This window comes from Chaetodon trifascialis, chromosome 10 (assembly GCF_039877785.1).
Source record: "Chaetodon trifascialis isolate fChaTrf1 chromosome 10, fChaTrf1.hap1, whole genome shotgun sequence".
NCBI classification, from domain to species: Eukaryota; Metazoa; Chordata; class Actinopteri; order Chaetodontiformes; family Chaetodontidae; genus Chaetodon; species Chaetodon trifascialis.
The window spans coordinates 2626490-2645311 of record NC_092065.1 but is presented as its reverse complement, the minus strand read 5'-3'; the positions used below and the strand labels follow the sequence as shown (position 1 = coordinate 2645311).

General features: G+C 42.5%; 1 protein-coding gene across 2 annotated transcripts in view; it reads right to left on the bottom strand.

The window, feature by feature from the left end:
* Positions 1-18822, bottom strand: part of mgat4c (mgat4 family member C) — a 104465-nt gene that overhangs the window by 45700 nt on the left and 39943 nt on the right. The window contains exon 3 of one of the 2 annotated variants that reach the window (XM_070972588.1): positions 9142-9212. The gene's annotated coding sequence lies outside the window, so the exon portion shown is untranslated. Of the gene's footprint in view, positions 1-3091; positions 3152-9141; positions 9213-18822 lie in introns of those variants that run through there. The other variant, XM_070972589.1, reaches the window with a different exon arrangement.

Below are 18822 nucleotides of genomic sequence, written 5' to 3'. Positions count from 1 at the left end.
TTTCCAGATAATTTGACAGGTCTTGCATGACCACATTTTTTCAGAGACAAGCGGCAACCTAAAGACCCCTTCATTCTCTCGACAGCCTGGAACTTCAAGGGGAAGAGTAAAAAGCGATGACAGTGAGAGGGAGGGACAAGGCGGGGGGGTGGGGGGGTGGTCCAGGCAATTCGCTCATTATTCAGAAAGACACTCGAGGCCACAGGAAATAGCACACTTCATTTTTCTTGTCAAACTCTGGCCGGCTTAATGGCGTGTTCACAGCAAGTGGTGAGACAAAGGGATGGCGTGGCCGGGCCGAGACGTGGAAGGAGTGCCGATCAAGATGGAGGCCTTCATCACAGCGGCAGCTACCCTACATTCTTCTGGAAAGTAGACCACCTGAGTTGCTAAAGCTGCTGAATGTGTTACAGCGGGAAATAAATATGTCTCATCTTTCAGAGAACAAGTGCAGTAGGGCTAGCTTTCAAAGAGGAAAATGAAATATGGTCTCAATTATACTCTAACTGTAGAGAGGCGCAGATGTTCCTATTGTTCCTCCCATTCCACATCCTCCTCAAACTTCCCTCATTATTGCCTTCATTACAGGTGCCATTGATAAAGGCAGGCACCCGCCAGGAATCCTGGGTGTATCCACAACTCATCATCCAAACACCAATTAATCATCTGCCCAGCAATTACACACCTTCCACTGTACACACCTTCAGTTGATTTCAAACACAGTGGCACTTTTTCTATTTCATTTGTACACCAGACGCTCCTGTGATTGAGGCTATAGCAAGCAGCAGGCCATGCAAAGCAATCTCCTCCTGCTCTATATATCCGCTGGACTGGAACTGTGTTTTGATCAGAGAGATGATGGGGCAGGTGTTCTGGTACAGCTTCATGTCAGTGAGAAGCCTCATTCCACTGCATTTCAATCTCCAGGCATGGCAGCGGGCTGCGGTGTCAGACAGCCTCTTTTGTTCGACTCCTAATTGGGGTAATTTATTGTCCTAACAGGCAGAGCAGCTGTGGCTTTACAGCGTAGCACCAATTAAATCCAGATGCTAGAATGAAAAGATGGGGCTGAACGTGACTTGCGGACCAATCACTAATATTAACTCAGATCTCTGCGAGATGAATATGACAAGCTGTGATGAGAGATTCTTCTCAACACACTGCTATCCTACTAATATTCAAAATATGCAATTTTGATGAGGATTCATGAAAACAGTCACAAGCAGATCTCAGACAGACGTTGTGCATAATTTCTAATAATGGATGCAATTATCTGCCAAACTAAACATTGAAACAAAAATCTGTCGGGACACCTGACAGCATGGCGCTGGAGTCCCACTGCAATGCAATCTGCACCCATGCTCCTGGACTCTTGTTCTAGTTTCAGTGTTGTTTTTCTTGCAGAAAATGGCTCTGACACAGGATCAGGTGAATATGAGCAGAAGATCTGGGGAATATGGGGAGCAACTGAAAGAAATCAGGTCGCTGTGAAGATTTCTCCAGGGCAGGGCTAACCCCGCCGTACTGTGCTTGGCCCGCATGCCTCTTCAGTCCGGGCTCTTTAGACGAAGAGCCCCGGGGACAGACACAAATGTGAGTAACACAAAGGATGGAAGCAGCGCGAGGTCACCACCTCGGAGCCGCAGCTCGCAGAGGAAATGTAGATACACAGCGACTCCTTTGGCTTAAAATTCAAAGGGAAGAGCGGGGGAGTAATGAGACAATCCTGGAGAGGTTGTCCTTTTTTTGTTCATTTGTCTTCCCTGTGAAGTTTTAATGAAGTGTTTGTTCCTTCTGTCATTATTTACTCTAAATTGGAAGGTGTTTGTTGATGTAATGCACACAGCCGACGTCAAGCTAAACATCTAATGACTTATATATAGTTGTAATTTTTTCTAACGCTGCGGCATGCTGCTCTGAATCACTGTAAGTGTCTAATTTAATTCAGTAAGTGCTGTTAATGTGTAGCAACTGAAAGGGCAGCGGGGAATACTAAAGAGCACCACTGACACAGCTGCTTAAAGACAGGAATGAGTAGAAATTCATATGAAAATATGAAAAATCTATACAAGCCTTAAAACTGACTGGAGTGAAGCGATCTTACAGGCATTTGCATGAGAGAGAGTGAAGGACAAAACATGTCTGCTTGTTATGGGAGTTAACTGCTATAAAATTCTATAAATAAATCTGTTGTTAATCTTTTACACTAAACAAATTGGAACACCTCAGTTTGACAAATGATCAGTCTGATAATTAAGCATGAATCAATTAGTGGCCAACCAAAGACAGAAAATGCTCATGACTGCATGTATGAAGAAAAGCAGATAAGCTTTAGCTTTAGAAATATTCAGCACAGGCTGCAAAGTAATCCAACAATGTACAGCATACTTAAATAAATCTTTTTTTATTATATATTGTAGATTTAAAATCACTGATGTTGTTCATATTAATCAGCATATTACATTATTACACTTCACATGAATGTTTATATTTTGACAGGGAAAAATAACATATGTAAAACATCACTGTTTGTTTTATCTTATGTTAAACTAAATCTTTCATTACAGACTATTCAATATGGACCAACAGTCAATACAAAGAATGATCACTTTTGATTCGTGAACATATAGAGGAGGTGAGTTACACCTTTGCTTTGCACACCTCTTTAATCATGCTTAGAAAATTTACATGCTTTTCACGTGAAAGTTTGGAACAAAAAAACATGGAAATCAGAGTTTTATTGACACTGGATTTATTCAGTATCAAATAGACAGAGCCATGCTCACAGTCAGGTAGTCAAATCTATGTTAGTAGATCAACAAAACACTGAATGACAATAAATTTAAAAAGTTCATTTTCCCCATTCACACTGCAAATGTCTCGCTCTGTGCAAGATGAAGAGTTTAAACTTTTCATTAATGGACCCGACTGTGACCAGTAATCAATGTAATCACTCAGTGGCTAAATACCACTTGAGGATAAAGTGACAAATGTGCACAAAATCACGCAGCAGTGACAATTAGCCTTTAACATTTTTACAAGTCAGATAACGCAGCAGCTATTCAAGACAGTGCAACATGGGATACATTACCATCTGCTAGTCCCGACAGACATGATGAGAGTTTGACACTCTGGCAGTAGGACTAACCGATCCCTCCTCTTGAGATTAAAGATGGAAGAAGTTCTCAGGCTTGTACCTCTCTTTAGCCCCTTCCTCTATTAGAATTCACTCTTGGAGCTCTTCTGAATCCCATTACTTTAGTCGTCGTACAACTGACTTCAAACCTTGAAGATAATACAAAATGCCAGTTTGCTCTAGCAGTTGCTTTGCTTCGTCCCCTCCGAAACCCCCCCCCCCAAAAAAAACCTCTTCGAGCTTTGAGAAGGAGCCGAACTCTGTTTGAGAGCAAAGAGCCGTGAGCAGTCTGACTGGATGGCAGGAAACCTTGGTGCTTTATGAGGATAAAGAGCTCTGACCTAATTAGCTGTCTTTGTTAAATAAAACTCCACTGGCCCTCGTTTAAACTGCCACATACCCCGCCCTCCCCTGCTTGTGTTTTTACAGTACAAAGTGATTACAGATTTAATTAGCTGAGGACCTTGCTTCAGGGAGACTCCTAAATCCATATTGATATTTCTGCAGAGTTTGGAGATAGAGGCCTCAGTCCTGTGATGGTGACTTACAGTAAAAGGGAGGCTGCAGAAAAATATGATGAAAAGATGATTTGCAACTTTTACCTGCTCCTATTTATTTTTTCCCCCTGAGCCTAATCATTCTGTTGCAGGGTGATGTTGAGAATTATGCAGAGAGCAAGAGGCTGATCAATTCAGCCTCACTGCTAGAGCCTTGGATGTAAACAGGCCTGCTGTCAAGATAGCAGCATTTCTGGTTCTGACATGTGAGGATGTCTGCACGCCTTCATTCCCCTTTTTTTAAAAAACAAAAACACAAAAAAACAAAAAACTGGACTACACCAGTGCCCTCCAAGAAGTCAAATTGTCACTCCAATATTATTCTCTAAACATACAACAATGCAGACAAGGACCTTGATAGTGTGAGACACTTATGGTTTGGGTTAGGGGACAAAACAATCATGGTCATAGTTAATAAAACCACCAAGCAGTCATCCAATATTGACGGAATTTTGCTGCATGTGAAGTAAAAAAATATGAGAACGACCATGTAAACTGTTCCTTTTCCTCTAAGAAATGACTTTTTATTGTTGTATCTTGAATTTCTGGGCCTGTTTTTGCTTTGAATTGTGTCCTGTTCTTGTTTCCAGGGATACTGGTCCAAATTTAGATGACCAAAAGTTATGTAAAGATATTTCCGGTGCAGTAACAACATCGTTCGAAAACAGAAATTGTTCCAAAAATGGTCATGTTTTGGTGTCAAGGCTGGGTAATTGAGTAAGTGAGTAATTTCTAGAGCCACCATTATGCCCCAAAGGAGAAATCCACAGTAGAAGAGGCAGAGACACCAGCTGTAATGCACCAGATGACAATTCAGCCACAAGGAACAAGGCATTCTTAGCAAGACGTCTGCTTGTTTCACTAGAACACTCCCTCCCTAGTTGAAACTATTGCTATTATCATAACATTTTCTTAAACATGAAATCCAGCTGGGTGCATTAAGTCCTGCTGGGCTCTCTGAGGGATGCCCAGTGGCATACGGCTAAATGTAGGAAGTCACATGTCTCACCCAAGGTTGAATTTTCCATTAATTTCAAATTTAGAACGAGAGTGTTCCCATTATAACAGGATGAGAAGGATCTTAAAGAGCGTACTGTAAAGCACCAGTTTTAGCATGAAAGCCTTCAACAGAATGGTAATGAAAGCTTAAATTAAAGCTGTTCAGCCAACATGTTCCAGTGGATGTGCAGGGCTTTTTTTCACTTCTTCCTCTCTCTTTTTTTCAACCGCATTCTCTTAGGTATGAAAATGTAAAAGCAGCACGCCGTGGGTTTCTTTTCATCACGACTGTGCCGAGCATACAGTACACTGCTGAACGGCAGACTGGAGGAGCTGTGAGGTAACATGCTGGAGCCAGAGAGGAAATGAAAATGAGAGTGGAGAGTATGAAGGTGCCAGAGCAGCTCGTCAGACTCCCTGCACGTACTATGAATATTTCACTACTGACACACAGCTGTTTCTTGGCTACACCCTTTGCAATAAAGAAACAAGTAGATTCTTTGGTAAGATAGATAGATAGATAGATAGATAGATAGATAGATAGATAGATAGATAGATAGATAGATAGATAGATAGATAGATAGATAGATAGATAGATAGATAGATACTTGCAGACATACATAGATACAACAGATAGATCACCTGGCTCTAGACCTCCATCCCCTTCACCCCACATGGATACCTGTCTCAGGCTTCATCTCGCAGCCCTGTATTTCACGAGGCAGGGCTGACAGGAAGAGCTCTCCACAGCTGACAGCACTGCCTTCCAGCAGGAGCAGGGCTGTCTGAGAGCTCACCCACATCACGCCAGCAGGAAACACCCAGGACCGGCCAACAGAATCTGCTTTCAACACACAACACACCCACTAATGCAAACCGCATGTGCGTGGAAGGAAAACGTGATGCAATGAGTGTGCACCGGGTGAGGAAACTAATGTCAGCATGCTAACACTCTTAGCAAGTAGTTAGTTTTGCAGGTATTCATTCAGTAAACAAAGTGTAAATGTCAACTTCAGGGTAGTACTATAGGAAAGGTCAGGGGATCATCACAGTCAGTTGGCTTAATTGTTTTGGGGGCTTTGATCATCTGTAACAAATTTCATGGCAATCCACTGTTGAAGATATTTCAGTCTGGAGCAAAGTGGCAGACTAACAGACGGACATTGCTATTCCTTGAGCAATGCCAGTAGTCATCACCATTCTTTGGTTTTACTGGACAGCTTTGTACATGCTTGCCAAACAATGCTTGGTTACCTGCCAATGCTGCTAGTAGAGTAGACAAAGTTTTTTGTCTGTTATTTGGCCTTTGTATTGTTCCTACTAACTGGCTACATTTTCCCACTGTTTCCTCTCACAGCCTTTGTAGGTGCAGATGGTTAAAGTAAAGTGTGCAATCAGTAGAACTTGTCTCTGGTACGTTGGTAACACGTGTCCATGGTTTGTGGAAGAGCAGTAAGTCACAGAAAGTGCTGCAGGGGGACACTTTTGAACAGGAATAATCTGCTTTAAGTAAGTTTAGGTTGTCAGTGTTTTTGTGCAGGTTTTTGTGGATTTGGGGAAGGGCTGAGGCTGTTTTTTCCACCAGATATCAGGTACTCTGGGTTTTTGTGGCATGAGTAAGTACAGGTTCTCCATTGCACACTTATCTATGCTTTTTGGGGATTACTCATTGGTTTGGCAGTAGAATGGTTCCTTTGAATTTGTTTGGAGGGAATTGATATTGTGCTAGCAAACAAGATATCATAAGAGTATCGGGACACATCCATGGTTGCAGAGGATGCCATCTAATCGGGCTGTTAGTGTATAAGTACTCACCACAAGTAGCTACCTGGGAGGAGGTTATCAAGTTTCTGGCTTGGCATGAGAGGGAAGGGCTCTGATTTTGATTTGTTGTGCACTTGGCTGTCTGTGCACTCCTGTGCCAGTGAATAATTGTGTGCGATTGTTGTTTTGCCGTGCTCAGTGCAGTGTGTTCTGCTCTCTTCGTGGCTAAGGCTCCTCGTTTGGTTAGATTTGGGGTTGAGGATTGTTTGAAAGTCCCATCAGAGGAGGTTTCAGAGCGCTGCAGTCGAGAGCAGCTGTTGAAAATTGCAGAGCATTTCGAAATGGATGTTGATGACGAGAGCACAAAGGAGAACATGAAAGCAATGTTGAAGGCTAACTTGTTTGAGGATGGAGTTTTCAAAGTTATGATGCATGCCGCCTTGCCTGCTACTTTACATGTTGCCTTAACGATTGAGCAGCAACAAGGACTGCTGTTGTTGCAGTTAGAGCACAGTAGACATCAGCAGCAAGCTGAAAGGGAGAAGTGGGCTGTTGAAAATGAAGCATGAGACAGAACTTAAAACACTTGAGCTGGAACAGTACAAACCAAGTCTGAATCGTGACGGTAGGGTCACAGCTGACTCAGTGATGAATGTTGCCTCTCTATCTTCAGTTATCACAGCGGTTTGATGTGGCTGCCACTTTGCGTTTGGTTCCAAAGTTTTGTGGGAGTGATCCTGACACTTTCCTTTCACTCTTTGAGAGTGTAGCCAACATTAGGAATTGGTCAGATTCAGAACATATGTTGTTTCTGCAATGTGTGTTAACTGGCAAGGCCAAAGAAGCGTAGTGTTCCCTTCTGGTGAATGCAAGTCAAAGCGATTCTTTGGTTGTGGTTGCTGTGTTGAAAGCAAAGGAGTTCGGTTGACAGAAGCACACAGGCAAAGGTTGAGAATGTGGGAAAAGTCAGGAAAGCAGATGGACATGGCATTTACAAAGGAGTTGGTCTCATTTTAACCACTGCTGTGCGGCTCTTGAAGTTAAAACATTTGATGATGTGTAAGTTAAGTAACGCTTTTGGAGCAGTTTAAAAAGTATTAGCAAAGTTGCTACTGACACCAATGAGCGACAAAACTCTTTGCTGCTTGGTTGCTTGGCTGTGTCAATGTGATCAGATGACTGAGCTGGACGGTCTGATGCCCAATGTGTGTAATTATTGTAAGGAAAGGGGGCACTCTGAAGCTGGATATCCTGCCATACAAGCTAAGAGCAAGAGTAATGGGGACGCGTTGCGGTCGGCCAAGTTGTGCACTAGTACACGGCATTTGAGGTCTGCTGCCTGGTCGAGAGGCTCATACTCATAATGTTGTTTTCCGGTCCCAACTTTTTGCTCTTCTGGGTTTCCTGTCAAGCTCTTAAATTTGCTTCTCCAGGCACCAGGGGTTGCTGAGTTGAGGGCAGTGCAGAGTTGCTCTTTTTAAAGAGGGAATTGGTAACAGTTTTACCAGTTTATGTATTTTTGATCAGGGAATAATTTCTGTTTATTTGTTAAAAGTGTTGTACGTATAGTCTAATTTGTTAGCTAGAAGTTGTTTCCTGCCAGAGTTCCAGGAGGGCCCTGCTCGTATTGGCTGTAGACCTGCTGGGAGGCTAATCAGCAGCATGCAGGAAACACCTGGGCCCAGTGTGCCCTATCAATATAAAGCCAGAGTCTTTGGGCACATCTCCTTAACCTACACACCTCTGAATTGTGGCTTTTGGTTTCCTTTTGTTTGTTTTTACAGCACAACATCCATTCAGCACATCTTCACTCCTCCACTCTCCACACGACTGACTTTACAGATTCTTTCCATTTGTTTGCTGTTTTCTGGTAAATAAATGACATTGTTGTTTAGTTTACCTGTGTCTCCTAAGAGTCAGGCTGTGACATCCATCACAGAAAAAACAAACACGTTTGACTGAGAGCTGGTGTTGATTTCCCATTCAGCTGAGACAAAAACACAATTGGTCTAAGCCACAACCTGCCTACACTCAGTGAAACCCCCAACTACTAAGTTAATCACACTGCAGTAATCGATTAGCTCCAGCTCTCCAGGGAGAAGCGATCACAAATCAAATGCTGTACTGTACCTATTCAAATGTTTAGCACATTTTGGAGCAACAAAAAACTTTTGGCTCTTTACTTCTTTGAACAGAATGTCTTGATTGCTGATTACAAAAATATGTTTGCGGTAAAGTCAACAAACACTGAGCCAAGACAATGCATCTGTTTTTATGAATGTGATCCTCAAGGATGGCCACAATACAATGGTTTATTTCTGGCCTCTGACAGAGCTCCTGGAATGCAATTTTCTACTTGGGGAACTTTATTAGTTTCATGTTAAAGATATACGATGGATTCCCTTTAATTTGTCAGAGGGTCTGCGTGTCCTCTTCGCCTCCCACACTAATGTACATACTGAAGCTATAAAAATGCCAGCCAACACCATGCAGTCAACTGTCCGAGGCATGTGTCGTAATAAATAGATGGTTGCATTCTGGCAGTTTCATGTTAAGTGCTATGTTATGATTTAAAGATTGCCATGTTGTACTGATCAATGCACCAGCATCAGATGAGCTGAAGTTTACAGGGGCAGCAGAGGGAGGAGGACCACTAAAGCTGTAAATCTGACCAGAAGCACTTACTTCCACTGCGTATCCTATGGGCCATTATTGGTGGGTGTGCTCACACATCAAAGTGGCAGGGGTCTTCCAGGCTAAAAAGGAATAAGAAACAAAGGACCATTAAATCACAGTGGGAGACCCTACCTTCGAGCAACACGCACGTGAACGCACTTAAACACTGCGGTATAAGGACTGTGAGGAGAGTTTAGGACCCAAAGAGAAAGACAGAGAGAGGAGGAGGAGAGGGAGGGAAAGGGAGCGCAACATTGATTTTCCCCCTTTGAAGTGCCAGTTCATCATTCTGTGAGACACACTCTATCGATCCCCTGCCTTTAGTTTGTTTGTAATTTTGGGGGCTCAAAACCGTTCACAAAGATAGATCCTCTTATATGCCACTTGCCTCCAAGATGAAGAATGGAGGGATCAAAGGATGTGTGGAGATGACCTCATTTTGCTAGGAGCTCCTCACTCAGTTGGTTTTTGTGGCCCTATTTAAAAAAGGAACTTTGGGATGGGCAGATGTGGAGGGAAGTGTTTATCTATAATAATATAAAGCCCCGTCTTGCCATGAGTTACCCTTTCTGCTGCTTTTATCACAAATCAGTACTCCAAAACATTACTTTATGAATGTTTTGTGTTAAATGTATCTAGATTAGTACATTATAAGTCTACACAAGGTGAGGTTTTCACAGAAAAACGCTGGTTTTATTACTTTAAGTCCATAACTGTGGCTCCACTGGAGGAGAGTGTCCTATCCCTCCTACAGTAAATCATCTCACCAGTGTCAGATCTCTTGCCTTTCTTCTTCTCTTCCATGTCCTCTGACACAAAGTGAATGCAGACTGGTTGGGTGAGTCAACATGAGCATGCTCTGTGCAGTTGACTAACATCACATTACATAACTTGTGGTCACAGGTCATGCTTCAAGCAATTACAGTACATCCTGCTGCCATTCGGAGCTGGAAGCTATGTGCTAAGCTGCCTAGTGCAGTTTTATCTCAAAACCAATGTCCCCCAAAAAGCTATTTATTAGACCATTTCTTGTTACTTTGACATTAAAATTCGACTTTTTCATGCAAACAGTCTTCTGTCAAGGATGCATGAAATCTGGTCTGAACATACAGATTGAAGTGTAACTTCTTGCCATTGTTGTCATAATTGTCACCAGATCTCTGGAGGGAAGTTGGGGCAAACATTTTATCAAACCCAAAATAAAGACAACCAAAAACTGCCAAAATAAGACCCAGATTGTAAAAAATAACGGTGCTATAAGTATGAACGTTTATAAAAAAATGGCAAATATTTGAGTTTGATTTATTTGTGGTTTAGTTGTGGGTTGTAGGATGGATTCTACAAGCTTCAGTGGGATACATACTTCTCTCCTGCAGCAAGGAGAGAGGGTTTTTACTGCCAGCAGTATGTTGGTAGGAGCATATTCATTGCAGACAATTTTCCACTGTGACCTCCATAGCTTCCACAAAAATTCTCAGCCTTAGAGACAACCACCCACATATGGCCTTACCTTTACATCTCATCTGCATTTTATCACACCCCGGCTCCCCCTCATATTCAGAGTAAGCGAAAGCTATCACCTCAGAATACCTTCAAAGATCCCAGGAGAATATGTGAAGGTCATCAAAAGACAGCAGGAAAAAATCCTTTAACCAAAACAAACAAAGAGAAACACCCACTCACACACACAAAAAAGACAAAATGTCTCATGTGTTCCAAAGCAAACCATTACTCCTACATTTTAATGTTCTCATGTTCAAAAGCTAATTTTTGGGAGATTTTTGCAATCAGTTTTTAGTCAACAACACATTTCACTCTGTTACCCATTTTAATCAGGCTGAAATTATTCATGAGAAAAATAAAATACATCAAATAGACCACCTTAAAAATTAAGAAGTATAAATTAGATAATTTGAAGCACAAGAGATGTGAGCATATTTTTGGTTTCCTTTATTGAATCAAAAAACGTCAAATTTATTCCATATAAAAAATAATTTCATTTCATTTTTGTGCCAAAATCAGTCAATCCAATAATAAAGCACCTTATCAATGTTAGGATCCTACGGTCCTGTTCTCTCCTAGTTTGTCTCCTTGCCCTTTTTCCTAGTTATTGCTGTCTCTCTGTTCTCCCCTGTCTGTGCAGCTGGGTGTCTCCCTGCACCCAGTCAGCTCCGCCCCCTCAGGGGCTCATCTGAGAGGCATGTTCCTGATTAGGCAGCACAGGTTAGGAGAGAGCCCTCTCCTACCTGTGCTGGATTATTCCTTTTTCCATGGTGGTGTCTGGTCGTTCCCAGCGTGAGTACTACGTTTCATTTCCTCCTCTCCTCCAGAGATCAGCTAATCCTCCATTGTCTTGAATTGCCACTAAATTGTGTGCTCCTTTGTTACAGTGCCTACCCACCACTTCAGCACGTGCCTTGCCTCAAACTCTCCTCGTCGGAGCAACCTTTGTTCATTCCTACTCCTTTTGAGAGCGCCTTTAGTTTAGTTATTATCCCCTCATACGAGTGCGCTTTCTGTTGTTTATTATTGTTAATACATTTTTGTTCACATGATTTCTGTATCTGGGTCTGCTTCCTTGGGTCCACACTAAACCTTTTGGCAAAAGCCTAACAATCAACTGAAATTAATGACTTTGTTCTGTTGGTCTGGATCCTTAGAAGCAGCCAGATTGCAAAAAGAAAAGAGGTTTCTTTTTTAGAGAGAAATTATCAGTAACAGGATCAGCCCTTCATGATGATTGACTGCCACTAAATATTTACAACCCCTAACCAAACACTATAGTAGCTGATTCCATCCTGATCTGCCCACATTCAAGATGGGTGACTAATCAATCATGGAGCACAGTGACTAGGTGCAACATAAGCCTGCAGATTCTTGGGATTTAGTGGAACATGTTTGAAAGCTACTGTTTAAAATGAAATAAAGAGGAATCCATCTGCTGGTTTCTGTTGTGCAATATTTCCGCTTACTGTTTGTTATCTAGATGCAGCATGTAGGTTAAATGATTGTATCCCCACAAAGTATAAGCTTCGATGTCAAAGCTGTCGTCTCTTTCATTGCTTCAGTCTCTCCCCCTCTACAGAAGCTTGTAAAGTGGCAAAAATCCTTGCAAAATGGGCTCATCAGGAAATTAAAATAATATATCCATAAAAGGATTATCTGTCAAACACAGAGGATAAGTGTCAACTGTATGGAGCCCTGAGATGCCATGTGGATATTGAGGCAAATGGTTCTGACAGTTTCACTGTAATGAACCTCCATCCTCACAGTTAACAGTAGTGAAATGACTGACAGCCTCAACACTCTGGGCGGAGGTCATCCATGTGAACTCAGCGCTGCATCCTCCAGATGCTCTTGCCATATTTGCTGCCTACAGGCAGTCTATCTGGGGTACTTCTTCATTTCCTTACTCCTCAGGTTTTTAAAATGTCATTTATGTCTAATGGCCGTGCTCATTAACTGCATCTGAAAAACACACTCTGGTCATTACCAGCTACATTTGCAGTCAGGCTTCATGCCGAATTCTCTTGTCTGAGTCATCCGTCACAGCTCCGTTCTCTGGCAGTTGGCGCCACAAATGACGCAAAACGCAAATCTTCTAATTATCTGCAACTATCTTTATCTGCTTACATTGCTAGTGAATGTGTTTTGACAAGGCTGCTTAATCAGTGTAGCGAGAAACCTGATTTGATACAACATCCATCATGTTGAGGCTGCCAAGGCCACTTGGGGGACTACCCAGGCAGTAGCGCGCTAAGAATTGCACTTCACCTTGGTGCGATCCTCTTGTGTATGGGCAGTGTGGGAGAAAGGAGGTTTGTGCATGACTGTGACTACGATGAAGACAATAGGAGTCTATTTTCTTTCATTATTTACTTGAACCACTGGCAGATACAGACAAATGTTACAAGAAGGCCTTGGTATGCTGGGTGAAGTTGTCTAAAGAAACCCCTTCAGTGTCCAGGATGAGTTCATTCAAGAACCCAGACATCCACTTCTGTCACTGTCATGTCTGCCTGAACGAGAAGCACAGCATTCTGCTTCCACTCTTATATTGCAAGATAACTGCAACTACTTTGGAATCACAGCACCGCAGTTTTGCTCCGGGACACACAGGAGGTGGAAGCACCGCAATGGGTCAATTCTCAACATGCTGGTCAGCAAACGATTCTGCTTCTCTGCTTTTTTGTAATCACATGTAGAGCTGATCTTTATGATAACCTCATGAATTTACAACGTAAAGCTTTTTATGTGTTATAAGCGGGGCGTCCCTTCTTCTGCAACAATGATGTTAAAAGGACCAACACTTTGCGTGATGAGTTTCAAAATCAAAATCAGTATTGTCTTGCTGGTGCGCAGATAGTGATCACGACCTGGCTGCAGAGCTCTGAACAGTCCGACTGGTTAACATGGGTGCCAAAAGGAAGCGGGCACACTTTGCACGGTGCCTTCACCTGTGTCTTACATTCTGCTTGTTTCTTTACAGGAGCATTGTCTGGGAGTGCAACAGCCTCTCTAAGTAAGAAATAGAGGGGGGCTGGGGGGTGGTGGGGTGCAACAGCCTCTCTAAGTAAGAAATAGAGGGGGGCTGGGGGGTGGTGGGGTGGCTATCCTTTGTCAACTGCTCAGTGCCATTTAATGGCCTGTAAACCCCTTTGCTGGAGAAAGAACAGGCAATTAGCATACTGAGTGGATTACAAGATTGCTCTGACTCCTGGATTAATGTGTGCACTTAATCTTCTCTTTGCTAAGCGATTCTTGGATATACAGCTATTCAAGGGGAACAGATTTCTCCACCTTCCAAAATGAAACATGGGACAGGTTTTGTTCCATAACAGCATCACAACTGTGTAGACTCTCTAAATGTATTGTTAGGCTGAACTGTCCAAGGTCAACGTTGATCTTTTAGAAATTCTGGTAATTTTTGATGACGCTTTTCTCAAACTTACTACCCCAAAGCATAACAAACATGTCTACAGTACACCAACATTGGTGTACAAGAGGGGTACCGGCTACTCCGGTGCTTAAATTTTGCCCTGATGTCACATCAGAGGGGAGACAATGTGGTGATTCAGGCCAAAAATAGCCCTGCATTAACAAAACACAGTTGGCTATGTTGGAAGAGGTGTGATGCTGAAGGTGCTATTTAGATAATGAAATACGATCCAGGAAGTCCAGTTGCAGTAAGCAGTCTTATCAGGCTCCAAAACACTGCCTGAACTATTACACGGTATACTACGGAAATACCAGATGATGTCACATTGCATCAAAATTCTATTTTGCCTGTTGACAATGTGTTGTTTTTAAGAAGCCCTGTGCTCGCACCACTGCTGGGTTGCCAAACTGGCTCCATTCAAATGAATGAGCGGACTGTGTTTTTTCATGCAGGGCTAAAGTCGGCCCAACTAGCCCCCAAGTGCTTCTCTGGTCTGGCTGAGTGCCCCCAAAGTGCTCTTTGTTTTGGCTCAAGTGTGTGTGAGTGTCCCAAGTTCCCCCTATGTGGCCTTTTCAGCGATTTATAGGGGAGGGGGCCACCATTCCTGAAATGAAAAAACATCTCAACCAATATCATAAAAAAAACTTTTTTATCACAAACATTACTCATCAGGAACAATTAGCAGAATTTAAAATGTCATAGCAAATGTCATTCGATGCTATCGTTTAGGCCCTCATTCACAAACTAAGTTGATAAAGATGTGACAAATGTCACAATTTTGGTGGCTTACTACCATTGTTAAACATTTTCCTGGGGCACACCCAGCATTTGGTTGCAAAAATGCTGCTCTCATTCACTTAGGTGCTGTTTTGGTATGACCTTAAGGCAATATGAGCAAGTTTCATTTTTGCCCCCCTACATCCTTGTGTACCAATGGATGCTTCAGCTGACCATCAACTGACTCAGAATATTCTATTTTGTGTCCTTGAACATAAAAGTCAAACATTTGCCAAGTGACTCTACTCCACACCGTCTGCTGGATTGTTATCCTCTGACTATCTGTACTCTATATGATAAACTTGGGGCTGAACTCCATATCTCCACAAACTCTGGCTTCATCTGCTATCTCTGCCATCGTTCCTGAATCACTATACCTATTCCCTGGCTTTGATATGATCTTTAATCCATGGCTCCCCACCTCACGCCTGAATCTTTCACCCAGAGTGTCAGCCCAGAAATGAAAAGAGCTGATAACTTTGCACAACTATTGCTCAGTGCCAAGGCAAGGTGTTTTAATATGGCAACCTCAGCTTCATATGGCCCACATTCAGAGACACATACCAACATAAAGGTGTGTACGCTGGCGTAGATAAAATAGTGTTAAGACCAGACATTCATTCATTCACATTAGAAATTCAAAAAAAAAAAACTTCTGAGCACTTCCAAATACTTGATGTTTACTTGTAATATATTGCAGGTGGCACCCATATGCCAATGAACCATTACGCTGTAAACAATTTAAAAAAAAAAAAAAAAAGCTTGGGACAGCTTGTTTGCCTCACAGAATTTGTGTGAAAATGGGCTCAGGAGCAATAACAGATTGCATTGCTCCCTTCCTCTAAATATCAACACAGATTACCATCTTCGCAGTAATTCTCTGCCTCCATCCTCGCAGATTAAAGGTTTTCTGGATACACTCCTTCAAAAAACTAAAGTGCTGATTCATTGCATTGTGTCAAAAGGGAACATATGGTTGATGCATACCTTTGCTGTCCATTGAGATGACTGCTCACTCTTCCAAAAGCTAGAATGGCATGCCTAAGCGACGGTGGGCCTTTGCTGTATATAAAGCTTCACTCCTGAGTCATTTTTGGTGGCTAACCGCTGTAGAAACAGAGTTAGTGCAGGAGTGAGAAAGAGAAAGAAAGCCTGGATCCCTGGACACATTAAGAATGCGTTTTCTCCTTAGAAATCAATAATGTCTCATTGCCTTGAAGATCGCCAGGAATGCCATCACTTTCAATTTATTCATTCATTCTTCTCAATGAACACACTGCGGTGATCCAGTGTTTTCCATCCCATCAGCCCTCCTTCTCCCTCCTGGTCATTCTCCTGGGAGGTTCTTTTAACTTGTTAAGGTCTCTTCTGTGCTCCTTTAACAATGGCATTTGTCTGTGTATAGAGAGAGGCCTCCAGTCTGAGACCCTGGAGTTTTGGTGCTTTATTGCATCACAAGCAATGAGCTTAGACGTGTTTATTTTTTCCTCATCAGGCCATGATTTGATATGCTGCACTGCATGATTATTTCCTCTACACACATCCTGAGTCTTGCTTTATGAAAGCACCCAGTTGAGATGAGGGATCATTTTCATCCCACCCACCGCCTTCCAACTTCCCCAAAAGCTTGTGTTTACCTCCAAGGTGCCCTGTGACTCAGCAGGGTTCAAAGCTGCATCTATTGCAGGGCAGCCGTAATATGTCTATTTACTTCCCTTAATTATCAACATTAGCAATAGATCATGGGCAGCCCTGTCTCCTAGAAATTATGTTTATATAGAAGTAATTGGCAACAGCAAATACATTTGAGGAAGTGCTGAATGATATTATAAAAAATCATACTGTGATCAATTTGACAGATTGTGATATGAGTGGGGATTTTAGTGGAGATGGTCACTTTTGCATTTCATTTAAAGTATTGAAGTCTTACCTGAAGTAAACACAGAGGATTGTGGCGAAGTCTCCTTCAACATCTGGAATGACCAAGCAATTTTGCCACAATCCTCTTTGACTTCAGCTCAATCCTCAATGCAATTCAGCACCACCAGATGATCTAGAAACTTCACCACCTCAGTGTCTCTGCTGGAATCCACGGCATTCACACCTTCTTCAGCAACAGGATCAGGCACTATTTAAATAGGCACACTATCGTCATCAACAGTCATCAACACCAGAGACCTTCAGGGCTGTGTCCCTTCCTTTACCAGCCCCTCACCACATTCTTCAAATACTCTGATTACACTGCCATTCTTGGACTACTCAGCTCAGTGATAATAACTCTGTTTCAGAATTCATTTCAAGGATGCACTGTTCACTACTTGAAGCTGAACATGGACAAAAGAGCTGGACAACAGCACATCAAAAAAAAAAAAAAATGTGTTGCCACTCTTTATCAGTCTCTCAAAGGACTTTAATACAGTTGCCGGTCTTAGCATGATGCAACACATGGTCAATATTTAGCATCTAATCAGGTTCTTCCCTGGTTTACAAAGTACCTCTCTCCTCCAGTGTACTACATGTCAGGGGTCTCCTAAAGTTGGGTTTTGAGTCTACTTTGTTTACTATGTATCAAAATATTCCAAATGTACAGTTTCATTTTTGTGCCAACGATGGTATCATTTATTGCTGTGGTGCCACTTTTGCCACAGTTCGTGAGTACTAATAATATTCTTTCACTGTCAAAGTCTAGCTTTCGGAAACAACATATGCACCATCACAGCATTCCTAAAGGTTAATGATATAGTTGAGTCACTGGACCACAAAAAAACCTGTGCTGCTTTTTTTTTTTATCGATCTCGTAAACGGATCAATATTGGGTTGTCTGAGCAGGCTGTTGGTGGGATTTGAAAATTACCTCTCTGAAAGGACACAATATGTCAGATTTGATGTCATGTCCTCCAGTGCACTACATGTTGCATTAGGGGTTCCCCAGAGTTCATTTTTGGGTCCACTTTTGTTTACTATCTACTGCGCAGTTTCATTTTTACGGTGACAATACCATCATTTACTGCTGTGGTGCTACCTTTGATCAACCACTTGAGTATTTGCAGTCCACCTTTTGTATTGTAGCTTCTCATCCTTACACTGTATCCTTGCAGGGCAGTCAGACTGAATCAAGAAGAAGACATCCTTTATTCGTCACAATTAACACAACATGCAGAGTTAGGGGGGGAAACTGCACACTCAATGTATATGTGAAATTCTTTCTCTGCTTTTAACCCATCCTTGGTCAGTCCTTCCTCCGCAGCAGACCAGGAGCGGTGGGCTACCAGCCGACAGGCGCCCAGGGACCAGTTCCTTTGTCATCACTATTGGTCAGGTTGTGATCTTTTTGCATGTTTTTAGTGGGGGTATTTTTACGGAGGATACCCCAGGTGAGCATGGGGAGAACATGCAAACTCCAACCGGAAAGGCCCTTTTTCCTCGAGCAGCAGGCACCAAAGGCATGGTGGAGGACATGCCACCAGTGCCCACAGTGGGAATCGACCTTCTAGCTGTGAGGGGACAGTGTTTCCACCGTGCCACCAATTGAATTAGTGTCACAGTGCAAGAATCTAACTGTTCAAATTGATGATTGCTTAACTGAAACTGAAGCTCATGCTAGCTTTTATTTTAGAAACAAATCCCACTTTTCCCATGCTGCCAGGAAAATTAGTTGAGGCAACGTTCCTTCACTTGCTTGACTGCTGATCTGTTGTACATGCATGCCTTTGCCCAATGCTTGCATCAGCTATGTACCACAGTGCTTTGAGGTTTGTCACAGGCTGCAAAGCTCTCGCTCACCATTACACCCCATACACCAGAGTTCAGTGGCCTTCACTGGCCTTGCATATACTCACTCACTGGTATTTATTTATAGATCCATCCTTGCACTGCTCACCCCTTTTTGAGGATATATCTCACTTAAAACTAGTAACTATTTTTTGCCCTGAAATGATACCCTCTTACTGTCTGTTCCTAAGCTTCTCACTAAA